Raw genomic sequence first — 11,420 nt, 5'->3', positions numbered from 1 at the left:
TTGAATCTCAAAAGGGTTTGTTAAATCAAAGGTAAGTATGCTGAACCTTGTAATAGAGAACTTTATGCTTCCCTTGCTGGGATGAGGATCCTCAAGTGAATGTGTGTTGAGACATCATATACTGTGTCGTGTTCCTGCTCTGTATATACTAGCACTGAATTTTCAGGGATGGTGGTTATTATACGTTGGACTTTATAAGATAAAGCAAAAAGGTGAACTATATGCAGTATCTTAAAGACAGGGGCAGTAACAAAGGTATTTTATGATAACAGACATATTCACGTTTAAAGTAACAGACATATTCACGTTTTTTAAGGTTTTAATTGCTTAAATATTTAATTGTTTTTATACTTAAAAGTTGTTTAATTTTCATGTTTGATCAGTTTTGGAAGCCGCCCTGAGCCTCTTGTGGGAAGGGCGGGATATAAATCTCGAATAAATAAAAATAAATAAAATAAATGTGGATTCATGCTAACTTTTCTGCCCTACCATCTACAACCAATGGCATGCAATGAATTTCCAGAATGTTGACTGCTGCTTTGGCCATAGTGGAGCACGCGGTTGTAAAGTAGGTTTTACCTCCATTTTATTCAGTCTGGTTTTTTTTAAAGTGGATCTGTTTAATTGGAAGTGGGTATCCTAGAGTGTCTTGTCAAGGGCTCCTTGATCTAAACTCTTGCTTCTTAACTGCTGTATTTAACTAGCAAGGTGCATGCAAATATACAAAATTGTTCCTGATACAAAATGTCTAAAGAGAAGCATAGCGTTGGAGCTGTTTGTATGCAACGCCCAGAAGCCTATAACCCAAAATGGGATTAGAGTGCTTGTTTTAAGAAAAAAACAGAGATATTGCAAGCATAACAGAAACCTGAGGGAAGAGGAAAGCTAGTTGGATACAGTCATCCAGGGATACAAATTATAGGGATAACAGGGAAGGACATATTGGAAGAAGTGTTGCTATGTATGTCAAGGGTATAGTGTCTAACTAGAAACTCTTAAAAGGCAGCTTCTCCACAGAATTGCTGTGTAAATTAGTACTGGGGACATGCTATTGGCCTCCAGACCGAAATGCTCATGATGATCTTGAAATGAAAATGGGAGGCATTCATAGAAGAGGGGGTTGTAATGGTGACTTTAACTACCTTCGTATTGACCAGATAAATGACTGTGCAGTAGAACCGCCGGTCGTGGAACCAACCAGTGGGAAAGTGATTCTGGACTTATTCCTCAGTGGTGCTAGCCAGGGCCTAGTACAATATGTGATGGTTGAACTGACAGAACTGATCACAGTGGCATCAAATTTAATTTACATGTATGTGGGGAAATGCCAGGGAACTCAACACAGTTATATTTGACTTCAAAAGAGGAAACTTCTCTAAAATAAGAAATCTGGGAAAAGGAAGTAGAAAGGAACAGTCCCAAGAAAAGCAGACAATTGAGGATGCAAAAATGGATTTTGATGAATGTATCGCTAAAAACATAAAGACCATTAAGGAATTCTTTAAATACAGTAGGAGCATGAACTAGGGAAGCAGCTGGGCAATTGGATGACAATGGGATTGAAGGAGTTCTAACGGAGGATAAGACAATTGCTGAGAAGCTACCTGAATTCTCATCTGTTTAAGGCAAGTACCTGTTCTTGAACGGATGTTTTCAGAGGGAGCTGCAGCTCAGTGGTTGAGAATCCGCTTGGCATGCAAAAGGTCCCAGGTTCAATCCTCAGCATCTCCCATTTAAAAGGATCAGGTGGTAGGTGATGCAAAACACCTCAGTCTGAGATCCTGGAGAGCAGCTGCCAGCGAAGGTGATGTTTGCCTCGATGGATCATTGGTCTGTTTCCATGGGAGCCAGTTTGAGGAGGGGAGGAAATAGAGCATAGGTGAATGGTAGTGACAATATTTATTTTATATTCTGCCCTCCTCCGTTACTGGCTCGGGGCAGCTAACAACCAATGAAAACAAGATATAAAACATTAAAACAATAGTATTCTATAAAATCAATAAATTACACATCTTTACTCTTTGGTGGTCACGGCGCTCATAATGCTGGTGCAGTGGTGTCGGGTGATAGTATCAGTCCTTAGGCATCGCAGCTGTCTCCCCATAGCTGTTAAATGCCATACAGAAAAGTTCAGTCTTGCAAGCCCTGCAGAACTGTAGTAAGTCCCACAGGGCTCTGATAAGAACATAAGAGAAGCCATGTTGGATCAGGCCAATGGCCCATCCAGTCCAACACTCTGTGTCACACAGTGGCAAAAAAATTTATATATACACACACACTGTGGCTAATAGCCACTTATGGACCTCTGCTCCATATTTTTATCTAAACCCCTCTTGAAGGGGGCTATGCTTGTGGCCGCCACCACCTCTTGTGGCAGTGAATTCCACATGTTAATCACCCTTTGGGTGAAGAAGTACTTCCTTTTATCTGTTTTAACCTGTCCGCTCAGCAATTTCATCGAATGACCACGAGTTCTTGTATTGCGAGAAAGGGAGAAAAGTACTTCTTTCTCTACTTTCTCCATCCCATGCATTATCTTGTAAACCTCTATCATGTCACCCCGCAGTCGTCATTTCTCCAAGCTAAAGAGTCCCAAGCGTTTCAACCTTTCTTCATAGGGAAAGTGTTCCAGCCCTTTAATCATTCTAGTTGCCCTTTTCTGGACTTTCTCCAATGCTATAATATCCTTTTTGAGGTGCGGCGACCAGAACTGCACACAGTACTCCAAATGATGTTCTCAGGGAGTGCATTCCACCATGTGGGAGTTCTACAGAGAACGCCCTGGTCTGGTGGTGGTTAGTATGACTTTCTTTGGCCCGGGGAGTCTGAGAGCAGTGCTCTCTGGGGCACATGTGGGGAAAGGCGGCCTCGAAGGTAAGCAGGAGAGGAGCAGGGGTGTCAAACTCATTTGTTATGAGGGCCAGTTCTGACATAAACGAGACCTTGTCAGGTCAGGCCATGTGTGTCCTAAAATATAATGCCAGGTAGCAGAGAGAGAAACTAAAAAGGACACAGACAAAAACAAAGACATCTTTAAAAATCTAAAAACATGCTTAGAGTATTAGCACTCTTGCAATATTGTGGTCAGTATCAAAGCTCTCCCTTGCCCCCCCTCCCCAAAAGAGGAGCCTCAGCCAATAGAGTAAATAGAGACTTTGCTCTGTAGTCCTTGTGTGAGAGAAATCCTGCCAAAGCAAGCTGTCATACAGAAAAAAGCAAAAAAGGGGGAGAAGGAAGCAGACTTGCTTGTGGGCCTGATAGGAGCCCTCTGGGGGCCTGATCCAGCCCATGGGCTGCATGTTTGACACTCCCGTTCTAGAACTTTACACATTGCAAATTACCAAATCACCAGGACCAGATAGTATCCATCCTAGAGTTCTGAACAGAAATGTGAAATTGCTGTTCTTCTAAGGTACGCAACATGTCCCTAAGATCAGATCAGCTTCTCTATTAGAGGACTGAAGAGTGGGCAATGTAACTCCCATCTTTCAAAAAGGGATCTGGGGGGGGATCCAGGACATTCTTGTATGGTTAGCTTAACACCTGTTCCAGGTAGATGGCAAAATTGACAAAAATCGTCAAGCATGTAGAAGTCCAAGCTCTACTGAATGAAAAATAAGGTGGCTTCTGCAAAGGTAAGTCATTCAGTCACTAACCATTTAAAGTTCATTGAAAGTGTTAATAAACATACGGTCTGGAATGAGCCAGTTGCTTATATGGATTTCCAAAAGGCTTTTGACAAAGGCCTTTACCAAAAACTCCTGAGCAAATTTTGGAGTCATGGGTAGGGATGGGCATGAGCTGAAGTTGTCATGAACCGGGCCCAGTTTGTGGATCGCAGGCCCCAATCCATGCCATCCCACCCCCATGAACTTCCACAAAACTCCCGAGTGACTGTGGGACATGCTGACCCCGCTGGCAGGGCTTGGACAAGCCATTTAAAGAGACTGCAGTCCCTTCGATGCCTTCAGTCTGCACTGCTGGGGCGGCACAAGTCAGTGAGTGAACTCAGAAGACTTTTAAATTCACTTGCGAGTTGTGCTGCAATGGCTGCACAGCTTGGAAAAGCCATTTAAGGGGAATAAAAACTGAGCCCTGAGTCCGCTTGCGGAGAGGGCGGGATATAAATGTAAAGTAATAAAATAAATAAATAAATAATGAAAACCAGATAATACGTTGGCAACAAACAGGTGTTTTTGTTTTTCAGAAAGGTCTCTGAAACTTTTAGGAGAGAGGCTTTCTTTTCAGCCTAAAAGCTTAAGTTTCACTGACTCTTAAGGTTTAGAGCTTTGGGCACATAACCAAGTTCCCCAAATCCTTCACTATACAGACCAAGGGATCACTCCTCTCAAGACTATCTCCCTTTTTACTGGGCAGGGATTAGTTTTCTAAACTAGAAGCTCTGTCCCTTTTTTGGCTGGAATGGGGATCTTTTGTGATCCTCCTGCTCCCCTTTTAGCCTCCTCCTCAGTCAGTGCTAAACTGATCTTCCACTGTCAGTTCCCAACTGTCCGTTCTTAACTGACAGCTCTTCACGGAATATATTTGCATAGCCTGTCACTCAAAGGTTCTCAGATTCTGTGAAGCATTAACCCTTGATAGTCCATCACAGACCCTTGGAATGCACTGTCCCTTGGGCTTGGTGCTCTTTTTTGCCCTCCTTGGAGTGTGAGGATGGCTGAGTTGGACTTTTCTGCACCTGTGGCTCATTGACCAAAACTATCACGAAAAAGGGCCAATCTAGCCTGCCTGGGAATATTTCAGTAGCAACCAATGGGGCAACAGGGGAAAAATATGCCAAAATTAGGCATGAAAGGTTGACATTGTAAAATAAAAAGTGGGAGGCCCAGGACTTAAAATGCTCAGTCTGGCGTTCAGCAGGAAGTAATCCTATTCTCCCCTCCCCCCCCAATTCATTTGGGAGTAAGCCCTAGTAGGTTTGCCAGTTCCAGTTTAGGAAATTCCTGGAGACTGGGGGCAGTGCTTCGGGCAAGGGGGAGCTGAATGGATCCCTAGATCCACCCTTGAAAGTGGCCATTTACTCTGGGTAAATTCTGGAGATCAGTTGTCTTTCCCAGAGAACTCCAGGACCCTGACAGTGGCCCTAATTCAGCACTGTGACTTTCCTCCCAATCATTACTTACTGTAATATACATACCCTGCCACCTTTCTTCCCAGTGGGGAATCAAACTGGCTCACAACGTTGTTCTCCCCTCCTTCATTTTTATCTTCACAACTTGTGAAGGTAGGTTAAGTTGACAGTGACTCTGGGTTTTAATCAGGTCTACTCAGAATCCTACTCTGGTCTATTCAATGGGACTTACTCCCAGGAAGTCTGACACCATCAATGCATATATTCTCCATGGCAGCTGAAAGCACTGCCTTTGTGCATTCTTCCTTCCTTTATTTTTATTTACTGCAAGTGTGGGGTAGTGGTTAAGAGTGTCAGGCTAGGTTCTGGGAGGCCTGAGTTTAAATCTCTGCTCTGCCATGGAAGCTTGCTGGGTAACCTTGCTGGGTAGGAGAGCCAGTTTGGTGTAGTGGTTAAGTGTGCGGACTCTTATCTGGGAGAACCGGGTTTGATTCCCCACTCCTCCACTTGCACCTGCTGGAATGGCCTTGGGTCAGCCATAGCTCTGGCAGAGGTTGTCCTTGAAAGGGCAGCTGCTGTGAGAGCCCTCTCCAGCCCCACCCACCTCACAGGGTGTCTGTTGTGGGGGAGGAAGGTAAAGGAGATTGTGAGCCGCTCTGAGACTCTTCGGAGTGGAGGGCGGGATATAAATCCAATATCTTCATCTTCTTCTTCTTCTAACCTTGGTTTGGCCCAGTTACACACACATTCTCAGCCTAACCTAATTCACAAGATTGTTGTAAAGATAAAATGAAGAAGAGAAGAATGATGTAAGCTGCTTCGGTTCCTTACTGGGGAGAAAGATTGGATATAACTTAAGTAAATAGATGATATGAAAATGTGTGAGCTTTTGAGGTTCACTGATGAAGAATTCTGGAGAAAACTTGAGCAATATTGGGAGTCATTTGGGTTGAACCTAATAAAAAGTATAATGTGGCTATTGCTTTTGCATCCTAGATGAGGACTGTCACCTAGTTCAAAGGTCCCTTCCTTCCTTCCTGTCTTGCAGCTCTCAAATATCTGACATTCATGTCTTGGGGCTCTCAAACATCTGACATTTATTCTATGTGGCTCTTATGTTAAGCAAGTTTGGTCACCCCTGCTTTATAGTCATTAATAGACCATGTTAAAAGGCTAGGAGTCCTGGTTAGCATTGTGATGCTGAATATCTGAAAGACATCAGTCTCTGTGAATCCAGATGCCATCAGTGTGCTTCTAAGATCAATATCGGTGAGTGTTGCCTTCCCTGAGAGTGACACAGCTGGCAACCAGATGCTCATGAACTTTTTCTGCACTGGCTCCACTTCTGTGGAATAAGCTCTCTGTGGAGCTAATAGGGATCACATTGCTGTTGGTCTTCAGAAGGACAAAAGTGTTTTGTTTCTGTGGATATTTTAAATGAAGTTTTTGTGTGTGTGTGTTTTGACACCTGACAGGTTTTATGTAAGATGTCTTTAGAAATATGTTACTGATTGCCTTAGGAGGAAAGGTAGGATGAACATATGATGAAGCTGCCTTATACTGAATCAGACCTTTGGTCCATCAAAGTCAGTATTGTCTACTCAGACTGGCAGCGGCTCTCCAGGGTCTCAAGCTGAGGTTTTTCACACCTATTTTCCTGGACTCTTTTTAGTGGGAGATGCCGGGGATTGAACCTGGGACCTTCTGCTTCCCAAGCAGATGCTCTACCACTGAGCCACTGTCCCTCCCCTAAAGGATATAAAGGTTTTAAAATACAATTAGAAAGTACCCTGTAGTACATAGAATACTCTCACCTGAATATGAGGCACCTTTTACAAGAAATGGGGCACATGTGACCCATACTAATATGAGAACCAATGTTCAGCGCAGTTTTAGAGCACCTCCTTCCTATAGAATATGCATGCATGCTTACCTTTAAATAGGATGCATATCTGTTGAAGGTTATTTCTACTTGCAGTTGCAATCAGGGTAGTTAAAAAGTTACAAAATGGTTGATGCTCCCTCTTCCACACTCACTTTCCAGTGCATGCCAGATATTGTGAATTCTGTTCTGTTAGTCACTATGTGCTAACTATTCATCTTCAACATGAAATGTAAGCATATTCTCATATATGTGGCATATGGTAAATTTTAAAATAACTTTCACAGTCCTCACCAGCCATAGAGTCATAGAGTTGGAAGGGACCTCCAAGTCCAACCCCCTGCACAATGCAGGAAATCCGCAAATACGTCCCCCTAAAGTCACAGGATCTGCATTGCTGTCAGATGGCCATCTAGATTTTGTTTAAAAACCTCCAAGGAAGGAGAGCCCATCATCTCCCAAGGAGGAAGCCTGTTCCACCGAGGAACTGCTCTGTTAGGAAGTTCTTCCTAATGTTGAGCCAGAAATTCTTTTGATTTAATTTCAAACCATTGATTCTGGTCCTACCTTCTGGGGCCACAGAAAACAATAAGAACATAAGAGAAGCCATGTTGGATCAGGCCAATGACCCATCCAGTCCAACACTCTGTGTCACACAGTGGCCAAATTTTTATATACACACACACACACACACACTGTGGCTAATAGCCACTGATGGACCTCTGCTCCATATTTTTATCTAACCCCCTCTTGAAGCTGGCTATGCTTGTAGCCGCCACCACCTCCTGTGGCAGTGAATTCCACAAGTTAATCACCCTTTGGGTGAAGAAGTACCTTCTTTTATCCGTTCTAACCCAACTGCTCAGCAAGTTCATTGAATGCCCATGAGTTCTTGTATTGTGAGAAAGGGAGAAAAGTACTTCTTTCTCTACCTTCTCCATCCCATGCATAATCTTGTAAACCTCTATCATGTCACCCCGCAGTCGACGTTTCTCCAAGCTAAAGAGCCCCAAGCGTTTTAACCTTTCTTCATAGGGAAAGTGTTCCAAACCTTTAATCATTCTAGTTGCCCTTTTCTGCACTTTTTCCAATGCTATAATATCCTTTTTGAGGTGCGGTGACCAGAATTGCACACAGTATTCCAAATGAGACTTCACCATCGATTTATACAGGGGCATTATGATACTGGCTAATTTGTTTTCAATTCCCTTCCTAATAATTCCCAGCATGGCGTTGGCCTTTTTTATTGCAATCGCACACTGTCTTGACATTTTCAGTGAGTTATCTACCATGACCCCAAGATCTCTCTCTTGGTCAGTCTCTGTCAGTTCACATCCCATCAACTTGTATTTGTAGCTGGGATTCTTGGCCCCAATGTGCATTACTTTGCACTTGGCCACATTGAACCTCATCTGCCACGTTGATGCCCACTCACCCAGCCTCAACAGATCCCTTTGGAGTTCCTCACAATCCTCTCTGGTTCTCACCACCCTGAACAATTTAGTGTCATCTGCAAACTTGGCCACTTCACTGCTTACTCTCAACTCCAAATCATTTATGAACAAGTTAAAGAGCATGGAACCCAGTACTGAGCCCTGAGGCACTCCACTGCTTACCGTCCTCCACTGCGAAGACTGCCCATTTATACTCACTCTCTGCTTCCTATTAATTAGCCAGTTTTTGATCCACAAGAGGACCTGTCCTTTTACTCCATGACTCTCGAGCTTACTAAGGAGCCTTTGATGAGGAACTTTATCAAAAGCTTTCTGGAAGTCAAGGTAAACAATATCGGGTCTCCTTTGTCCACATGTTTGTTCACCCCCTCAAAGAACTGTAACAGGTTAGTGAGGCAAGATCTTCCCTTACAGAACCCATGCTGAGTCTTCCTCAATAACCCATGTTCATCAATGTGCCTACTCATTCTGTCCTTGATAATGGTTTCTACCAACTTTCCCGGTATTGAACTCAGACTGACTGGCCTGTAGTTTCCCGTATCTCCTCTGGAACCCTTTTTAAAGATGGGGGTGACATTTGCTACCTTCCAGTCCTCAGGAACGGAGGCAGATTTCAATGAAACATTCCATATGTTTGTCAGAAGATCCACGTTCAACTTTGAGTTCTTTCAGAACTCTTGGATGTATGCCATCTGGACCTGGTGACTTATTAGTTTTTAATTCATCTATCAGTTGTAGGACCTCCTCTCTTGTCACCTCAATCTGACTCAGGTCTTTCAACACCCCTTCCAATATAAGTGGTTCTGGAGCAGGCAAACACTTCTCATCTTCCACAGTGAAGACGGAGGCAAAAAATGTATTCAGCTTCTCAGCTATTTCCCTATCCTCCTTCAGTAATCCTTTGACCCCTTGGTCATCCAAGGGCCCCACTGCCTCCCTGGCTGGTTTCCTGCTTCTAATATATTTGAAGAAATTTTTATTGTTGGTCTTTATATTTTTTGTAATATGCTCCTCATAGTCCCTTTTTGCCTGCCGGATCACAGTCTTGCATTTGATTTGCCACTGCCTGTGTTCCCTTTTATTAATCTCACTTGGACTAGCTTTCCACTGCTTAAAGGAGTCCTTCTTACCTTTTACAGCTTCCATTACTTTATTTGTTAACCATGCAGGCCTTCTCTTATACCTGTTTGTGCCTTTCCTAACTTGTGGTATATATTTTATCTGAGCTTCTAGGATTGTAGTTTTAAATAGCCTCCAAGCTTCCCCAAGGGTTTTGACCGTATTTACCTTTCCTTTCAGTTTCCTCTTCACATGCCTCCTCATCTCAGAGAATTTACCCCTTTAAAAGTTAAACAATTCCACACCATCCTCTATATGACAGCCCTTCAAGTCCTTGAAGATGGTGATCGTATCACCTCTCAGCAGCCTCCTCTCCAGGCTAAACATGCCCAACTCCTTCAACCTTTCTTCATAGGACTTGGTCTCCAGACCCCTCACCATCTTCGTCGCCCTCCTCTGGACCCGTTCCAGCTTCTCTATATCCTTCTTAAAATGTGGTGCCCAAAACTGAACACAATACTCCAGGTGAGGTCTTACCAGAGCAGAGTAAAGAGATACCATCACATCACGTGATCTGGACACTATACTTCTGCTGATACAGTCCAATATTGCATTGGCCTTTTTAGTCACGGTGCCTGCAGGCTGCAGCGGGGGCCGTGGGCAGCAGAATGGGCGCTCCAACTCTTGAGATAATTTGCGAGGGGGCCCCCAACTGCCTAGGGGCCTCCACATGGTTTAATCTGGCACTGCAGCGGGGGTTGACAAAGAACTAGAGTGCTACAGGGGTATATCACAGCTGTTGCATGGCATAGTGAATTTTAAAACAGCTAGGGTTGCCAATCCCCAGGCGGGGACAGGGGACCCCCCAGTTTGGAGGCCCTCCCCCCGCTTCAGGGTCGTCAGAAAGCAGGAGGGGGGGAGAGAAATGTCTGCTGGGAACTCTGTTATTCCCTATGGAGACTTATTCCCATAGAAAATCATGGAGAATTGATCTGCGGGTATCTGGGGCTCTGGGGGGGCTGTTTTTTGGGGTAGAGGCACCAAATTTTCAGTATAGCATCTAGTGCCTCTCCCCAAAATACCCCCCAAGTTTCAAAAAGATTGGACCAGGGGGTTCAATTCTATGAGCCCCAAAAGAAGAAGAAGAAGATATTGGATTTATATCCCGCCCTCCACTCCGAAGATCTGAGTCTCAGAGCGGCTCACAATCTCCTTTCCCTTCCTCCCCCCTCCTACAACAGACACCCTGTGAGGTAGATGAAGATATTGGATTTATATCCCGCCCTCCACTCCAAAGAGGCTCAGAGCGGCTCACAATCTCCTTTCCCTTCCTCCCCCACAACAGACACCCTGTGAGGTGGGTGGGGCTGAGAGAGCTCTCACAACAGCTGCCCTTTCAAGGACAACCTCTGCCAGAGCTATGGCTGACCCAAGGCCATCCCAGCAGGAGCAAGTGGAGGAGTGGGGAATCAAACCCGGTTCTCCCAGATAGGAGTCCATGCACTTCACCACTACACCAAACTGGCTCTCCACACCAAACTGGTGCCCCTATCCTTCATTATTTCCTATGGAAGGAAGGAATTGAAAAGATGTGCCGTCCCTTTAAATGTGAGGGCCAGAACTCCCTTTGGAGTTCAATGATGCTTGTCACAGCCTTGATCTTGGCTCCACCCCTAATGTCTCCTGGCTCCACCCCCAAAGTCTCCTGGCCCCACCCCCAAAGTCCCCAGATATTTCATGAATTGGACTTGGCAACCCTAAAAACAGCACAGTAGAATCTTCTCGGTATCAGTCTTATTAAAGCACTGTGTGGAATGCTATACTTAAGCAAGCCTGCCAGAAGAAACCGCAAATCTGTCAAGAGTTACGTACCGCCCTCGCGCCACTCTTTCTGACGGGATCTCCCTCAGTCACCGAATTGCCGTTTCATAAA

The sequence above is a fragment of the Heteronotia binoei genome, chromosome 13, assembly GCF_032191835.1.
Source record: "Heteronotia binoei isolate CCM8104 ecotype False Entrance Well chromosome 13, APGP_CSIRO_Hbin_v1, whole genome shotgun sequence".
NCBI classification, from domain to species: domain Eukaryota; kingdom Metazoa; phylum Chordata; class Lepidosauria; order Squamata; family Gekkonidae; genus Heteronotia; species Heteronotia binoei.
This window is presented reverse-complemented; position numbering follows the sequence as displayed.